The 19,525-nt window shown below is 37.6% G+C and overlaps 1 non-coding gene across 1 annotated transcript; it reads left to right on the top strand.

The window, feature by feature from the left end:
• Nucleotides 1-17,901: 17,901 nt before the first annotated feature.
• Nucleotides 17,902-18,008, top strand: LOC127116222 (small nucleolar RNA R71). The gene has a single exon (XR_007801193.1). It is a non-coding gene; the product is annotated as a small nucleolar RNA R71 (small nucleolar RNA).
• Nucleotides 18,009-19,525: the final 1,517 nt, after the last annotated feature.

Below are 19,525 nucleotides of genomic sequence, written 5' to 3'. Positions count from 1 at the left end.
ATTTAAATTTGCAGATTATTACGTAAAAGTCATGTCTCTTACTTGAAGTTTAACCTTTGTGACATTTTTGACTTGCTACATGACATACTCATTCTCTTGGTGCTAGGTTGATAAACACAAATGGAGATTTCTGTTGGTGTAAGCCTTAGAGGCCAATACTTTTGGTACTTGTATCGAATTATTTATTAATAATAAAAGGCTTTTTCTTTATTATGTTTGTCTAATAAAGTCCTTAGAATAGATAGTCCGTTTAATGTATCAATTGTGACTTAATCATGAGATCACATTAAACATAAGGACACTATTCTTAAAGTATCCATAGTCGAGCTTTATTGTGAAGTGGGATAACATTAAAGCATTAAGACTATTATGTATATAGACTGATGATCACATCTCATGGATCATGGATAAGGAGTTATCAAGTCTTAAACATAGGTATGAATATTAAGAGTAATATTTATACTGGATTAACCCGCTATGAGAATACTATATAGAATGTTATGCAAAGTGTCATAAGTTATTCTTATGGTGATAATGGTGTATACCACCCTTCGACCTAAAACCACTATGGACCCTAGATGTAGAGGCGGGTGCCTTATTGCTGATCAAACATTGTTCGTAACTGGATGACCATAAAGACAGTTGATGGGTACTCCACGAAGCATGCTAAGGGACATGAGTGACCTAGATGAAATTTGTCCATCTTGCGTAACAGGATAAATGTCTATGGGCCTAATATTGAACTGGACAAGGATGACACGGTCTATGCCTTGTGTTCAATATAGACATAAGGGCACAAGGGTAATTGTACACATAAGTATTATCACAAAAAGGATTTGTCAGATCACATGACATTTTCGTGTCTTAGGTAGCAGTGATGTGTTGCTAGATACCGCTCACTATTTATTATGTTAAATACGTGATTTAATATAATTGTGAGTGCCGCGAAAACCTACAGGGTCACACATAAAAGGACGGATTGATGAGAGATAAAGTAACTAAGGAATACCGTAATGTACGGTGCACTTAAGTGAATTGTAGAACATTGTAAGGTACGGTGTACTTAAGTAGAATACGAAATATGGTAAGGTACCACGCGCTTAAGTGATTTTGGCATATTATAAGATATGGGCCACATACAATTGAGTGGGCTTTTTAGCTTGCAGCCCACACAAGTGGTTCTATAACTAGAACCCTTGTGTAGAAGCATTTGTGTAGTTGCAATTTCGTTTATCTCTCTCTCTCTCTCACTCACTCAAAGCCTTCATTCGTAGCAGCTAGCACTGAGATTGAAGGAATCCGTTCGTGTGGACTGAATAGAGGTGTTGTCATCGTTCAACGTTCGTGATCGCTCCGTAGATCTGCATCAAAGGTTACAATCGCCACAAGAGGTAACGATTTTATCATTTATCATGCCCATTCGTAAGGATCACTAAAGGAGAAATTTTTAAATTCCGTTGCGTTTTGAATCGCTCCTCTCCTTTAATTTCTTGATACAAAGAGGATTAGTGAAGGACTTGAAGATGAAGAAATGATGTGCTTGGAATTTTGAAGATTTAAATTGTTAGGTCTTAGATACATATCACTTAGGCCTAAGTTCAAAAGTAACAAAACTCAATAGAATGTGGTATAACTTGTTCCATTATGTAACTTGTAAGATTTTTTTGTATAATTTTTAACTGATTTATTAAGAAACAAAAGAAAACTTAAGGTTCATGATTTGGTGGTGGAATGTGAATGAATGCATGAATGAATATAAATGTAGATCCCTTTTTTTAAAACTTTTATCAACCTTTTTTTCAACAAAACTTAGATCAATCATGAACTAAAACTAAGTTCTAAAGGAAACCGAACCTTTCTATGATCTTTCTCAAAAATAGAATAAAAACATGACTCAAGCTGAAAAACTACATTTATTTATTTAAAATTCACATTCCAAACAAAAGTCAAACATTAAAATTTTACTTGTTAAAAGGAATTGTGATAATAAATGATCATGGATGGTAAATTAAAATGGCATGAGACTTATAACTATTCTAAATTGAATGAAATGGTGTATGAATGAAATATGTATGTATGATAAGAATGTATGCACTGGTCTTAACAAAGCGACACAACCAAAGCTAATTTCTCCTTGATTAATGAATTCTGACTTATGCATGGAAATTGGATCTTAACCAGATGAAATGATCATGGGACATATTGCAGCTGAAACACTCAATAAATTTATGTAAATGAGTGGTTGCAAATTGATAAATACAAATGCTTGAAATGTAAACAAATGCCTTTAGGCGAAGTAAAATTTAGGGTATGATAGGTCTGTATGGAGAAGAATTATGATGTGCAATCTTGAAGTCTTTGCAATGAGCTCCCACCATATTATTATTCAAGTTAGATCCATTATTAGTAATTATCTCACTTGGCACACCATAACAACATATAATTTGATTCTTGATAAATCGAATCACAACCTGCTTAGTCACATTTGCATATGATGCCGCTTCAACCTACTTTGTGAAGTAATCAATAGCCACCAGAATGAAACGATGTTCGTTCGAAGCTTAAGGCTCAACCATACCAATCATATCAATTCCCCACATGGAGAAGGGACATGGAGAGGAAATGAAATTCAATAGTGTCAGAGGAACATGAATCTTATCCGCATAAATTTGACACTTGTGGCATTTCTTCACAAACTTGCAACAGTCAGATTCCATTGTCAGCCAATAGTTACTTGTTCTCAACATCTTAGTTGCCATAGCATGTCCATTAGAATGAGTACCAAAGGAACCTTCATGGACTTCAGTCATCAACATGTTTGCTTTGTGTCTATCCACGCATCTGAGCAGAACCATATCAAAATTTCTCTTATAAATGACATCACCATCCAGGTAGAAGTTGCCATATAATCTTCTCAAAGTCTTCTTATCTTTCAAAGATGCCTCAGGCGGGTAAATCTGACTTTGGAGGAAGCACTTGATATCAAAATACCATGGATTTTCATCTTCGACTTCTTCAACAATGAACACATGAGATGGCCTATCAAGACGCATCACAGTCAAATTGGGAACTTTATTCCAAAATTTTAGCACGATCGTTGAAGCCAACGTTGCAAGAGCATTTGCCATCCGGTTTTCATCTCAAGGGATATGATGAAACTCAACCTTTGTAAATAAAGTTGAAATCCTCCTTGCATGGTCTCTATATGGTATCAAACCAGGTTGATTCGTCTCTCATTCACCTTTGATTTGATTCACAACCAAAGTTGAATCTCCATAGACGTCAAGATATTTAATTCTGAGATCAATGGCCTCTTCAAGCCCCATAATGTAAGCTTCATACTCAACCATATTGTTTGTACATCTGAAAGTCAATCTAGATGTAAACGAAAAATGAGTGCCTTGAGGAGTAATTATCACTTCCCTAATGCCATTACCATATGAATTAACAGCTCCATCAAATACCATGCCCCAACAGAAACCAGGTTCTGGTCCTTCTTCAAGCAATGGTTCATCACAATCTTTTATATTCAAGTATAAAATATCTTCATCAAGAAAATCATATTGTACTGACTGATAATCTTCAATCGGTTGGTGAGCCAAATGGTAAGCCAAGACACTACCTTTGATAGCCTTTTGAGATCGGTATTCGATATCATACTCATATAACAACATCTGCCAATGGGCAATTCTCCCAGTTAAAGCAGGCTTCTCAAAAATGTACTTGATTGGATCCATTTTGGATATCAACCAAGTAGTATGATTTAACATATATTGGCGCAGACGCTTAGCAGCCCAAGCCAATGCGTACATGTTTTCTCAAGCCTAGAATACCGAGTCTCACAGTCAGGGAATTTCTTACTGAGGTAGTAAATTGCACACTCTTTCTTTCCAGATTCATCTTGCTAACCAAGAACACAACCCATACTTTCATCAAGCACGGTCAAATACATGATCAACAGTCTTACTTCAATAGGTGGAGACAGAATCAGACGCTCAAGCAGATACTCTTTGATACTATCAAAAGCTTTCTGGCAATCCTCAGTCCAATCACAAGACTGATCTTTCCGAAGAAGCTTGAATATAGGCGCACATGTGGCATTCATATGCGATTTAAATCTTGAGATGTAGTTCAAGTGGCTGAGAAAACCTCTGACTTGCTTTTCAGTTTTGGGCGCAAGAATCTCTTGTATTGCTTTGACCTTGGCATGATCAACTTCAATACCCTTTTCACTAACAATAAAGCCCAACAACTTACCAGAACGAACACCAAAAGTACATTTATTGGGATTCAAGTGGAGTTTATATTTCCTCAAACGTTGGAATAACTTCAACAAATGCTTAACATGTTCTTCTTCATCACCTGATTTGGCAATCATACAATCAATATAAACTCCAATCTCTTTATGCATCATATCATGAAAAAGAATGGCCATAGCTCTCTGGTACATTGCACAGGCATTCTTTAAATCGAAAGGCATCACTCTATAACAGAATGTTCCTCAGGGTGTAATGAATGTGGTCTTCTCCATATCTTTAGGTGTCATCTTGATTTGATAATAATTGGAAAATCCCTCCATAAATGAAAAGACTTTGTATTTAGTTGTATTGTCTACCAACATATCAATGTGTGGCAGAGGAAAATCATCTTTCGAACTAGCTTTGTTCAAATCTCTATAATCAACACACATGCATACTTTTCCAACTTTCTTAGGAACAGGAACAATATTATCCACCCACTGCGGATACTCGGAGGTTACAAGAAAACCAACATCAATCTGCTTCTGCACTTCCTATTTGATCTTTACTGCCATATCAGGATGAGTTCTTCTCAACTTCTGCTTGACCAACGAGCATTCTGGCTTCAACGGCAATCTATGCTCCACAATCTCAGAATCCAATCTAGGCATGTCTTTATAGGACCAAGAAAACACATTAGAATACTCTTGAAGAAGATCAATTAACCTCTTCTTAGCTTTTGGACACATCTGAGACCCAATCTTGACTTCCTTCACATCATCTTCGGAACCCAAGTTGACTAATTCAATTTTCTCTTCAAATGGTTGAATGGCTTTTTCCTCATGCTCAAGCAAACAAGATAATTCATCAGATACTTCTTCATCATCATTCTCTTCCTCAACTTCAAACAGAGGGAAATCAAAGTTTGGAGAGGGAGTAGGATCATTGTATTCAATGGGTTTGAGAACCAACTTGCATAATGATTTGATATTTTGATGTTAGAGAAGTGGAGTGCGAACAAATATTATGCAGATGGAAGATTATTATTTATTTATGTTTTTTTTATTACTATTTTCAGAAAAAGCAAAAAATTAAAAACATCATAGATGTGGATGAATAAAATTGTATTTTATTGATGATAATAATAACATGCCCCATAATGTTCACTTCTCTCTTAGGCATAGGAGACAAATTTTCTTGAAACAAATTACTTAAAATGAAGAATGACAATAGGAACATCAACAACAACCCAATTATTGCAAGTCTGGCCATGCGTCACAAAGTTGGCATAAGCTTCATCTTCATCTCCATCGTCTTCAATAATGGCAGCTGAGTGTTGATTATTCTCGTAAATGAACCCTCCACTGTGGAAAATTGGTTGCATAACTTTGACTTTAGCGTTGAATGGCCCTAGTTGAAACCCTAGTCCGACTCTGTTCTTGTTCTCAGCGACCTCCACAACACGGCCCCACTTTTCAATACTACCATCCTGAATAGCCTCTTACACATCTTTCAAAGAAGACATGGGTGCACCAGTTTTCTTCAGTTCATCAACAATAGATAAGGATTGGAAAGACGTTCCAACCTTCTCTCCAGCATCAACGTACATGAAAGATGATAAATGGCTCACCAATAATGCCTTCTCTCCACCAACAACGACAAGCTTGCCGTTCTTCACAAATTTCAGCTTCTGGTGTAAAGTAGACGTTACTGATCTGGCTTCATGAATCCATGGCCTTCCCAACAAGCAATTGTAGACCGGGTGGATATCCATTACCTAGAAAGTAATTTGGAAATCACTCAGACCTATCTTCACTGGAAGGTCCAATTCACCAATGACAGTTTTACGATAATCATCGAACGCTTTGACAATTACGTCGATGTACCTCATTGGGGTGCCTTGATAAGAGAGTCTTGACAAAGTTGATTTTGGTAACACATTCAACGACGAACCTGTGTCAACCAACACATTGGCAGAGCGTCCTCCTTGCAATTCATCGAAATATGGAGTGCCAAATTGTGATTTCTGCCTTCCTCGGGTAGTTCTTCATCACAAAAACTCAAATTGTTACAAGAAGTAATATTAGAAACTATGTGGTCAAACTGATCCACAGTTACATCATGTTCAACATAAATCTGTTATAGCACTTTCTGCAATGCTTCTCTGTGTGCTTCGAAATTCATTAGTAATGAGAGTACAAAGATCTTTGATGGAGTTTGGGGCAGCTGCTCTACCACATTGAATTCACTCCTTTTGATTGATCTTAACACCTCATCATCATTGTTAGCTTTCAACTTGCTGAACTCACCAGACTGACACGTTGGAGAACTAACCGGATTCACTACTAGAATCTCTGCCTTCTTACTTGCGGATACATCTTCTACTGCTTTCGGAAATACTAGACTGAATACACGACCACTACGGATCACCTTTTCTATATCTGCAATGTTTACCACTGAGTTTGCAACTGGAAGAGGAAGCTCTTGACCACTTTCAATCATAGTGGCATTGTATTGTGATCGCGACTTTATGAGTCTATTGGGGTATTAACTGCAAGTGCATAGTCTAATCGCGTAGTTTTAAAAGATATCGATCCCACAGGGACTTAATGAATCGATATACCATTTTTCTAGGGTTACTTCGCAAAGCTAAGGCGGATGATACTTTGATGATTAGGGGGAAAAGTAAAACTAAAATTGGATCTAGATTAAATATCAAATAACGCGGATATCGGTATGTAGTTCGTCGTAATTAGGGAATCAAATCTTTGTTGGTTTCTTAGTTTTAAAATAAGTCTTTTCAGTAGACACTATTAATTAAAAGTCTTTTCTCAAACTCTCTCTTTTTTGAATCAGACTATGACTTTATATTAACGTACGCTCTCACTATTTAGTTAAATCTAAAATCACTTTTTGAAAACAATAGAATCTATAGAAACTCTTTTTAAGAAAATACTAACTATTTAAACGCCCTCGTCTCAAACTCTCGCTCTGTTGACTTAGACTATATGATTAAACTTAAATGCTTAACTCTCTTCCTCACATTTAACCTTTTAAAATAATTTTTGAAAATGATTAGAATTTAATTAACTTTAAAAATTGCTTTCGCCCTGATTTAAAGTTAATGTTCAATTTACACTGTCCAGTTAAAAGCTCAAATTGTCGTTCTATTGATTTTAACTTCTTTATGTTACTTTACTCTCGTACAAAAAATTTGGTAATAACTCTGTAGATTGAGACCAGAAAAAGAGTGACTATATTTTGAAATAAATTTAAACCAACTCAGTTTTGATTCCTTTATTCCGCTTACTTTACATACCAATATCTAGATTAATTAGTCGGACATGGCAAACATGCATAAACAATAATCATGCATAAATATAGCCATATCAAACAGACAATATGTATAAACAACAGCATAGAGCATATGTAAATTAAAACAATAACTCAATAAATGAACCTGGAAAATTACTAGAAATCTTGGTTTTGTTCCTAGCTTCGATGCTCGAACACTCCACCACAAGTCGGTTGGATTTGGTCTTCACAATTCTTGATCAGACAGATAAATAAAAACAAGGAAATAAAATACTATGATCTAACGTAAGGTTAGACCCAGTGAAAATTACACAATAGTTTCCGGTGTAGAAACTATTGTGAGAAAATAAATTGAATGCTTAGTAAATTAAGCTAGCAAAGAAAAGAAAATAAAAAGCAAAGAAAATAAAATGCTGAGAAAATGGAATGCTGAAGAAAATATATTGCTGTAAAAATATTGCACGGCGTCGAGTCCTCTCAATTGGATCCTTTAGGTCTATTTATATTCCTCCATAAAGTAACTGTTTTCTCAAAAGCATCTTCCGTAGGGTTTTTCAAGCGTCAACGAGTCAAGAGGAAAAATAGGAGAGAACTGCCTTCTGTTACGCACGTCGATGCCAAAAAAATAGGAGTGGGGTGTGTGGCGTCCGTCACACCATGTGTTACGGTCGTAACACTAAGTAGAGGGGTGTGACGCTCGTCACATGCCTGTGGCGGTCGTCACAGCCATTTTCCTTGTAGTTGGCGTGGGTTGGGCTTTAGTGAGATGCTTTCCTATAGAATCCTCTTTTTGCACCCCTTTTTATTTCCTTTTCACACATGCTTCAAATAATGTTACCTGAAATAAATAATAATAGAATACCAAGTAATATCGAATAATATAAAATAAATTGAATCAAATAACAATATAATTTAATTAAATCAAGTCCAAAAATGTGATATTATTTCATGTTATCAAACTCCCCCATACTTAGACTTTTGCTTGTCCTCAAGCAAGATACAATATAGAAATCGTTTTAAAATATTAGCCAGATGAAATTTCCAAACACACATCAATTCGTACTAGGTTGCAAGTAAATCTCGTTTAGGAATAACCTGAGTTTAGTCTTAACATCAACAACTACCGTCACAACATCAGATAACCCCACCTTATGAAAACCAGTTCGAGTCGTGCTATTATAGCTAGCCTAGTTCTTTTACTCTTATTTCACCCGTTTTCATTCTAGCGAAATCACATTAAGCCCTTTATCTTTTCGCACACATAGAGGAGTAACCGGTTAGCGATTCTGATCCCCTTTTAGCTAGAAGTTCTAGTACATAAGTTGGGTAACTTCGTTATTTAGTCCATTGCAAATTGCGGGGGATCGGACCGTAGTCCGCCCTACCAAGTTTAGCACCAGAAACCGCTGAACCAACTCACAATGGATCGTTCATACCATGTTTTTTTTTTAAATTGTAGGGTCCGCAACCTTTGGATTAAATGATCGAGTAAGGATCACCTAACTTAATTAGTGCATTTCCTGATTTTTAATATGTTGTTTTGGGAATCATTCACTTATATTCATCGGCTCTCCACGTAGTTTGCTATTAAGATGGTGTCGACTTCTCGTATAAACTACTCGGGGTTACTATAAGACTAAAAGTGCCAGGAATTGGTATAATAGGTACTTATCCTGATCTAACATGTTGAGGTTTTTAGAGCGTTGGGGCGGTAATAATTTTTGTCTTGATTTCACTCAAGTTTTATAAAATAAGCAACCTTTATACTTATCGAGTGTGTTAAATTTTTGTTATGGCTAAAGAAAATTGAGGGGAATAGATAATAAAAAAATTTCACACTAGGGACTTGACTTAAAATAAATTATTATATATTTTTTTTATATATATACGAAAGAGAAATAACATACTTGAAAGGGAAATATTGACAGGAAAATAAATATAACTGAAACAAAGTTTTCCCCCTACACTTAAATGAAACATTGTCCCCAATGTTTTAAAAAAAACGAAAGAAAAGAAAAAAGAAGGGAACCCAAACTCAATTCTGCCTGCGTCCTCTTGTTCTCGGACCCGGTGATCGTTGACGTACTTCCAAGTCATCAAACCTGTTAAGCAAGTCAGTGAACCGCTGGTCGGTTATTGCATTCCTCTCCTCTTGTTGTTGTTGCATCTGGCGCATCAGTTGCATTACTTCGTTATTCTGCGCATGCATGGCATCAATAGCATCCATGATGTCATCGTTTGTTGCGGGCCTTCTTCTTCGACGACGTCGGGAGGATGGACCAGCCACATTATCGGAAGGATTATGTGGGGCCGACTGCTGTTCAGGACCTTGATCACCTTGCTCCATTTCATCAAACTCGTCTGGGGGCGGGTTTGCTTGTGTAGGCTCGGTTGGTTCGAGAGCATTCAGATCGTAGATGAATCTGAGGGGGTTAGTGACATCGGTGAGGGTAATGTTCGGCAAGACAACGCTTGGGACCTCTTGGTTATTCACCATAAGATAATACTTCCTGCCTACCCTATTTTTGATTAAGCGGCTGGAGCGACAATAGCTTATATCCATAAATAGGGGTGGCAGAGATTGCAAATTTTGAAGTCGGTCCCCTAGATTTAAGCCGAGTGTGATGGTGGTTATTAATCCTCCAATCACAAAAGGTTGACGGCCTCGAGCACAAACTATACGAATATGGTGAAGTAAGAAAGAGGCAGCGTTTACCTTTGTGTCGATTGAAAAGATGCAGTGGAGGAAGAATAATTCCTTCGCGTTGACTTTACTGTTGTTGGGTCTTCCAAAAGTGGTGTTTTACAGAATACGGATAAAATACCGGATAGTGGGGTTATGTATGTGCGAAGCAAGTAGTGCATCCCAATTAGTGGTTTCCACACCAGATATTTTTCCAAAGAGGTCGAATGCGTTTGTGTTCCACTCTGAGTTCGGAGGGATTCTTGGGTGGACTTGGTGTCCTACAGGAAAGTGTAGCATGGCACTCAACTGGTCCTGGGATAGTGAGTACTCAGTGTTGAACATGCAGAAATTTGCGGTACCGGTTAAGTATTCGTCCTCACCGGGTGGAGTGGTGTAGGAATAAGAACTTAGAAACTCCAAGGTGAGTGATGGGTAAGTAGGGTGATTTTGTGTGCAAAGAAAAGTTAAATCGGAAAGCCGAAGCATCCATTGCACATCCTGAAGTATCCTAATTCTTGTAAGCAATTTAAATCTGGGTACCTGGTAGATACGACACCGCGTTGTTGGAACCGAACGAACTGCTCCTGTTGATAGTTATCATCTTCAGATCGGAAAATAATATTTCCGAATTGCGCTTCTTGATGTTGGTTCTCCGCCATTTTGATAGGTAGGATGAAAGAAGGAAAAGAAAATGAAATATATTTGTAAAGAATGGTTTGTTGGAATTATGTGGTGTAGGAAGGAATGGATGGTAGGTATTTATAGGAAAAGTTTTGGAAGTGGGAAGAGGAGTGGGTGAGAGGAAAATAAATGTGGATGAATGTGAGTGGAATGGAGTAAAGAGGTGAATGAATGGGGAAAATAAAAAGGTGGGGGGTAACGGTCATGACCCTAACGGTCATCAACGTTCACGAGGAAACACGCTGTCACGCTCGTGACAGAATGTGTTACGGGCGTCATGGGTTGCGTGGCGACCATGACAACTTGTGTGACGCTCGTCACGCTGGTGGGGTTGCAACGGTCACTACGCTCGTGACATGGCATGCGTGGAAACTTAATAAATTTTGTTATTATTAATTTTTTTTTGTTTTGTTTATTATATTTGCTATTGTTATATTTTTGAATTGCCATAAATGCTATTCTACTACACCATATTGTATATATATATTTTCTAATAGGCCATGTAAGTAGTAGCATACAGTAAATATTATTATTGGTAATTGTAGATAGTGCATAAATCAAAATAAAATAAAATTTAACCAATAATGCCAATAGCTTCATAAAATAAACATAATGTAATATTTGAAAATAAAATAAAACATGCGAAAAATAAATCCTAAGATTAAAAGCAATGTTAAACGAAACTATAAATTTCCTAAAACTAAAACTAATTAACTCCAATTCTTCTAGCCACTTGTAGAGTCTCTGGCCGGAGGAGCAAAGGAATTGACACGGTGTAGCAACTCGTGGAATTGATTTGTCATACTACTCATGTATCCCAGAAATTCATGTCCCATCTTAGTTAACTCTTCTCTAATAGCATCTTGTTCTGACATCAAGGCTTGAATAGCGGCATTATAATCAGTTCCGGGCATATGATGTCTAAGATCAGGTATTTCCGATTCTGCAGACGGGATAGGATGAGGTGGAGAGGCAGCATCATGGTAACCAGTTGGTGTTTGCGGATCAGACTCAGCATAAGGAATCTGGTTGCCAAGAATCTCATAATCTTGGATGGTTTCAACAGATCTAACAGGAGAAGGTATTCCGTCCAGGTTGTAAAGCCAATTATTTCGGTTATGGACACTAGTCATCGGGCTAGGCATGGTGAATAGGTAAAAAGCTTGGTTATTAATTAATAGTTCAAACTCTTCAGGTCCAAGGTTTCTGATAAACATAGTGTTGAAGAGGAAAAGTATATTCATAGGCTCAATACCACAGAAAGGGTTTAAGTCAAGCATGGGTTGGCGCAATCCAATAGCATTAGCAATCATAGTTATCAATCCTCCTATTTGGATCGGTGCACGGTCATCTTGAATAAGGAGGTCAAAACTCGCCAACATATAAGTGGCACCATTCACTGGTCGGTTCTGGGAAGCACAAAATATTATGAAGAGTTCATCACGTGATACTGTGGTAATGTTTGATCTCTTCCCAAAAAGAGTGTGTGTTAGGATCTTGTGGAAATAACGAAAAGCCGGGTTATGTATGTTTCCAGAAAGAAACTCATGTTCCTCAGGGTCGTCATTTCCTATCAAACTTCCCCAAAAATGCTCAAGCTCTCTATATTCAAAAAGGTCTTCTTGGCTCATGGTGAATGTGTCAAAAGAAGTAGGGAACCCTAAAAGGTTAGTAAATTCTTGAATGTTAAACTGATACTCCATATTGAACATCCTGAACTGAATGAAACCTCGGTTTATTCCTTTTCCATGGTTTGGTAAATAGATCAGGGAGCTAAGGAATTCTAGAGTTAGCCTCCGATAAGTAACAAATTGTCTTCGAATAGGAGTGGTTTCCCACCCTATTTGACTTAGCAGATATAGGACACTATCTCTTAGCCCAAGAACGGTCATTGCACAATCATCAGCATAAAAGCTTGGGTGCATCTCTCTCTCAGCTAGTTCTTCAAATTTTTGTCTCTGAGCTCTCCCTCGGAATTTGATACCCATACGATCAATATGTCCCATCAGGTTAGTGTTAACTAAAGAAAAGAAAAACAAGAATTTAGTCAGGATTTGGCCAGATGCCGAAAGAAGAAAAGAAGAAAAATTTAATTAAAATAAAGAATATGAAGAATGAAAACTGAATAAAATCAAAAAAGAATAATCAAAGAAAAAATAAAAAAATTTGGGTTGTCTCCCACGAAGCGCTTTGTTTAATGTCGCAAGCTCGACATAAAACTATTAAATGTTAATCTATTAATTTTGGAGACAATACGTCTAAGTGCAGAACTTGCGAGTCTTCATTGTTTTCATCATAGTGATAATGTTTTAGACGCTGCCCGTTTACGATAAATGATTCAATAGATTTTCCTTTAATTTCTACAACCCCACTAGGAAAGACATTAGTGACTTGGAAAGGGCCTGACCACCTAGAGCGTAGTTTTCCTGGGAATAACTTAAGTCTAGAGTTAAACAATAGGACTACATCGCCTTGTTTGAAAGTTTTCCTTGATATACGTTTATCATGCCATTTTTTCGTTCTATCCTTGTAGATTCTGGCATTTTCGTATGCGTCTTGTCTAAGTTCCTCTAACTCGTTTATATCAAGAATTCGCTTTTCATCGGCGGCCTTATAGTTTAAATTAAAATTTTTAATAGCCCAGTAGGCCTTATGTTCTAACTCCACTGGGAGGTGGCAAGATTTACCATAAATAAGCTTAAATGGAGTTGTTCCTATGGGAGTTTTGTAAGCGGTTCGGTATGCCCATAAAGCTTCGGGTAATTTTGATGACCAGTCTTTCCTCGATGTAGCGACTGTTTTTTTCCAATATCTGTTTAATTTCTCTGTTAGACACTTCCACTTGTCCACTAGTTTGAGGATGGTAAGGTGTTGCTACTCGATGTTTTACACCATACTTAAACAATAATTTTTCGAGTATCTTAGATATGAAATGCGATCCACCGTCACTGAATACTATTCTTGGGACACCAAATCTTGGAAAGATTATATTCTTAAAGAGTTTAATTACTACCCGTGTGTCGTTTGTTGGAGAAGCTATCGCCTCAATCCATTTTGATACGTAGTCAACCGCTACGAGTATGTACTTGTTACCGAAAGAAGGTGGAAAGGGTCCCATGAAATCTATTCCCCACACATCAAAAATTTCTACTTCCAAAATTCCTTTTTGTGGCATCTCGTCACGTCTAGATATGTTTCCTGTGCGTTGACACCTATGCATTTCTTGACAGCGGCATGCACATCCTTCCATATGTTTGGCCAATAAAGACCGGCTTGTAGGATTTTGGAGCAGGTTTTGGATGTACTTGCGTGTCCACCATAAGGAGCGGAATGACAATGTTGGATTATACTTTCTACCTCTTCTTCAGGTATACAGCGACGGAAAATACCATCGGGGCCTCTTTTGAAAAGTAAAGGGTCATCCCAGTAATAATGTTTTATGTCATGGAAGAATCGTTTCTTTTGTTGGTAGGATAAATCGAGTGGAACCACTCCGGCGGCTAAATAATTGACAAAATCAGCGTACCATGGTGTAACGCATACAGCCAAGGTGGTTTCTACCTGTTCATCAGCTCTATTTTCTTCCAAATTAGCTATAAGTTTATCGTACGAGAAATCATCGTTGATCGATGTTCTTTCCGGTTTCAGGTTTTCAAGTCTAGAGAGGTGATCTGCTACTACGTTTTCAGTTCCTTTTTTATCTTTGATTTCCAAATCAAATTCTTGTAGCAACAAGATCCACCTTAGGAGTCTAGGTTTAGCATCCTTTTTTGTTAAGAGGTACTTAATGGCAGCATGATCAGTGTAAACGATTATTTTGGCTCCGACCAAGTAGGAACGAAATTTATCTAGTGCAAATACTACTGCTAAAAGTTCTTTCTCGGTCGTGGCGTAATTCATTTGTGCTTCATCTAGAGTTCTACTCGCATAATATATGACGTGAAGTTTTTTATCCTTTCGTTGTCCTAAAACAGCGCCTACGGCGTAGTCACTTGCGTCACACATTATTTCGAAAGGTTCATTCCAATCCGGGGTCTGCATTATGGGCGCGTAGATCAATGCTTGTTTAAGTGTTTGAAATGCTTCTAAACATTTATTGTCGAAGATGAATTCAGCATCTTTCATTAATAATCCGGTTAAAGGTTTAGTTATTTTAGAGAAATCTTTAATGAATCGTCGGTAAAAACCCGCATGTCCTAAGAAGCTTCGTATTTCTCTCACAGTTTTCGGAGGTTGAAGGTTTTCGATTACTTCTATTTTAGCTTTGTCTACTTCAATTCCTCTATTTGATATGATGTGTCCTAAAACAATTCCTTCTTGTACCATAAAGTGACATTTTTCCCAATTAAGTACTAGGTTTACTTTTACACATCGTTCTAGAACTCTTTCTAGGTTTTCAAGACATTCTTCGAAACTTTATCCGCATACAGAAAAGTCATCCATAAAGACTTCCATGATGTTTTCGAGAAAATCGGCGAATATTGCCATCATGCACCTTTGGAAAGTTGCAGGAGCATTGCACAAGCCAAACGGCATTCGTCGATAAGCGAAGGTACCAAAGGGACATGTGAACGTTGTCTTTTCTTGGTCATCAGGATGAATTGGTATTTGAAAGAAGCCTGAGTAACCGTCTAGATAGCAGAAATGAGAATGCTTGGCTAATCGTTCTAACATCTGGTCTATGAATGGTAAAGGAAAATGATCTTTTCGGGTTGCTTTGTTTAGCTTCCTATAGTCAATGCACATTCTCCATCCCGATTCAATTCGTTTGGTTATAGTTTCTCCTTTTTCATTTTCGATCACTGTTATACCTCCTTTCTTTGGTACTACGTGTACAGGACTAACCCATTTGCTATCGGATATAGGATATATGATACCTGCCTCTAATAACTTCGTTACCTCCTTCTTCACTACCTCACTCAGGATCGGGTTTAGTCTCCTCTGATGTTCCCTAGAAGTTTTATAGTCTTCTTCTAGCATGATGCGGTGCATACAAATAGAAGGACTTATCCCTTTAAGATCGGTGATGTTGTATCCTAGTGCGGTTGGATATTTTCTTAAGATATGTAGGAGTTTTTCGGTTTCAAGTTTTCCTAGGTCTGCATTGACTATCACTGGTCGTTCAAGTTCTAAGTCTAGGAATTCATATCTCAGATTTTTGGGAAGTGTTTTCAGGTCGAGGGTTGGTTTCTTGAGGCATTGTGTAGGATCCGATGTTATTGCTAAACATTGGTTCAGTCTGTCTTCTACACGATAGTCAGACAAATCGTCATTTTCTAATTCTGTTTATTTTATGCATTCATCGATGATATCCATGAAGTAACATATGTCTTCTATTGCAGGTGCTTTCAAAAATTTGGAAAGAATGAACTCAATTTTCTCTTCTCCTACTTCAAAGTGAGTCGTCCTCGTTTTACGTCTATGATAGCACCGGCGGTTGCTAAGAATGGTCTTCCCAATATAATGGGGGTAACTTCATCTTCTCTTATGTCCATAATTATAAAATCGGTGGGAATGTGGAATTGACCTATGCGCACGGGAACGTTTTCAAGAATTCCTACGGGATATCTAACGGAACGATCTGCTAATTGCACAGACATTTTAGTTGGTCTTAATTCTCCCATTTCCAGTCTCTTGCATATGGACAAGGGCATAACACTGATACCGGCTCCTAAATCGCATAAAGCTTTGTCTATGACAAATTTTCCTATATGACAGGGTATAGAGAAACTACCAGGGTCTTTAAGTTTAGGAGGCATATTCTGGATTATTGCGCTACACTCAGCAGTGAGTGTAACGGTTTCGCTGTCCTCAAGTTTCCTTTTATTAGATAAAATTTCTTTTAAGAACTTAGCATATGAAGGCATCTGTGTAATAGCTTCTGTAAAAGGAATGGTGGCGTTTAATTGTTTCAGTAGGTCAACAAATTTTTTAAATTGGCCCGCGTCTTTGGATTTAATTAGCCTTTGAGGATAAGGGATAGGTGGTTTGTAAGGCGGCGGAGGTACATAAGGTTCTTTGTTTTCTACGGTTTCCTTATTACATTCTTCCTTTTCCTTAGGTTTACTTTCTTCCTCAGTTGACTTTTTAGAGTTTTGGTTCTCAATCCTTGAGTCAGACGGTCCTTCTACCTCTGTTCCACTTCTTAATATAATTGCATGAGCGTGGCCTTTCGGATTAGGTTGGGGCTGTCCATGAAAGGTACCAGTTGGGGCAGCAGTATGCGCTTGCTGTTGAGCTACTTGCGAGATTTGTGTTTCCAGCATTTTGTTATGGGTAGCCAGGGCATCTACTTTACTTGCTAGTTGTTTAATTTGTTCGTTAGTGTGTACATTCTGGTTTAAGAACTCTTTATTGGTTTGCTGTTGAGAAGCTATGAAGTTCTCCATCATGATTTCCAAATTGGATTTCCTATGAACGTTATTGTTAGGTGTAGATGGGGTCGGCTTTTGATATCCAGGAGGTATAGCTGGGGCTTGAGCGGGAGCTTGATCTGGTGCGTATAAAGCGTTGTTACTTTTATATGAAAAATTAGGATGGTTCTTCCAGTTTGAGTTATATGTATGCGAGTAAGGATTTCCTTGAGCATAGTTCACCTGCTCTGCTTGGATTCCTGTTAGGAGTTGACAATCTGTAGGAGTGTGACCTTGAATTCCACAGACTTCGCAATTTTGAGTTACGGCAACCACGGTGGCTGGAGGTGATACATTTAAACTTTCAATTTTCTGGGCAAGAGCATCCACTTTTGCATTAACATGATCAAGGCTACTTATCTCGTACATGCCCCCTTTTGTTTGAGGTTTTTCTACCATTGTTCGGTCGCTTCCCCACTGATAATGGTTTTGGGCCATGCTCTCGATAAGTTGATAAGCGTCATCGTAAGGTTTATCCATAAGCGCACCACCGGCGGCGGCGTCTATTGTTAACCTTGTGTTGTACAAGAGACCATTATAGAAGGTATGAATTACTAACCAGTCCTCTAAACCATGGTGTGGGCAAAGTCTCATCATGTCTTTGTATCTTTCCCATGCTTCGAAAAGAGACTCGTTATCTTTTTGCTTAAATCCATTTATCTGGGCTCTTAACATAGCTATTTTGCTTGGAGAAAAATATCGGGCAAGAAAGACTTTCTTCAACTCATTCCATGTGGTGACTGAGTTGGAAGGAAGATACTGAAGCCATCTTCTAGCTTTATCTCTTAACGAGAAAGGAAAGAGACGAAGTCGAATTTCCTCTGAAGTGACACCATTAGCTTTAACAGTATCAGTGTATTAGATAAATACGGATAAATGAAGGTATGGATCCTCGGTAGGATTTCCAGAAAATTGGTTTTGTTGCACTGCCTGCAACAGCGAAGGTTTAAGTTCGAAGTTGTTTGCTTCGATTGCGGGTGGAGCAATACTCGAATGCGGCTCATCTTGCGATGGAGCAACGTAATCTCGAAGAGCACGAGCTGGTTCTGCCATCTCGGGTATCGTCGAAGGAAGGAGATTTTTGAGATCAGGAATTTTGATTGGAGGAAGATTGTTTGCAGCACGATACTCCCGAATTCGTCGTAAGACTCGGAGATATCGTTCAACGTCGTTGATTCGTAAGTAGTACGGTTCGCCTTGTGAGCGAGTGTGTGGCATACAAATCAACGAAAGACAAGGGAAAATTAAAAATTGCCTTAGTCTCTACAACGTAACAGAAGAGTTACGATATCGACTAAATAAAAGTCCCCGGCAACGGCGCCAAAAACTTGATCGCGACTTTATGAGTCTATTGGGGTATTAACTGCAAGTGTACAGTCTAATCGCGTAGTTTTAAAAGATATCGATCCCACAGGGACTTAATGAATCGATATACCGTTTTTCTAGGGTTACTTCGTAAAGCTAAGGCGGATGATACTTTGATGATTAGGGGGAAAAGTAAAACTAAAATTGGATCTAGATTAAATATCAAATAACGCGGATATCGGTATGTAGTTCGTCGTAATTAGGGAATCAAATCTTCATTGGTTTCTTAGTTTTAAAATAAGTCTTTTCAGTAGACACTATTAATTAAAAGTCTTTTCTCAAACTCTCGCTCTGTTGAATCAGATTATGACTTTATATTAACGTACGCTCTCACTATTTAGTTAAATCTAAAATCACTTTTTGAAAACAATAGAATCTATAGAAACTCTTTTTAAGAAAATACTAACTATTTAAACGCCCTCGTCTCAAACTCTCGCTCTGTTGACTTAGACTATATGATTAAACTTAAATGCTTAACTCTCGTCCTCACATTTAACCTTTAAAAATAATTTTTGAAAATGATTAGAATTTAATTAACTTTAAAAATTGCTTTCGCCCTGATTTAAAGTTAATGTTCAATTTACACTGTCCAGTTAAAAGCTCAAACTGTCGTTCTATTGATTTTAACTTCTTTATGTTATTTTACTCTCGTACGAAAACTTTGGTATTAACTCTGTAGATTGAGACCAGAAAAAGAGTGACTATATTTTGAAATGAATTTAAACCAACTCAGTTTTGATTCCTTTATTCCGCTTACTTTACATACCAATATCTAGATTAATTAGCCGGACATGGCAAACATGCATAAACAATAATCATGCATAAAT

The sequence above is a fragment of the Lathyrus oleraceus genome, chromosome 1 (genome assembly GCF_024323335.1).
Source record: "Lathyrus oleraceus cultivar Zhongwan6 chromosome 1, CAAS_Psat_ZW6_1.0, whole genome shotgun sequence".
In the NCBI taxonomy this organism is placed as follows: domain Eukaryota; kingdom Viridiplantae; phylum Streptophyta; class Magnoliopsida; order Fabales; family Fabaceae; genus Lathyrus; species Lathyrus oleraceus.
Note: the sequence above shows the minus strand (reverse complement) of the source record. Positions and strands in the feature narration are given on the sequence as shown.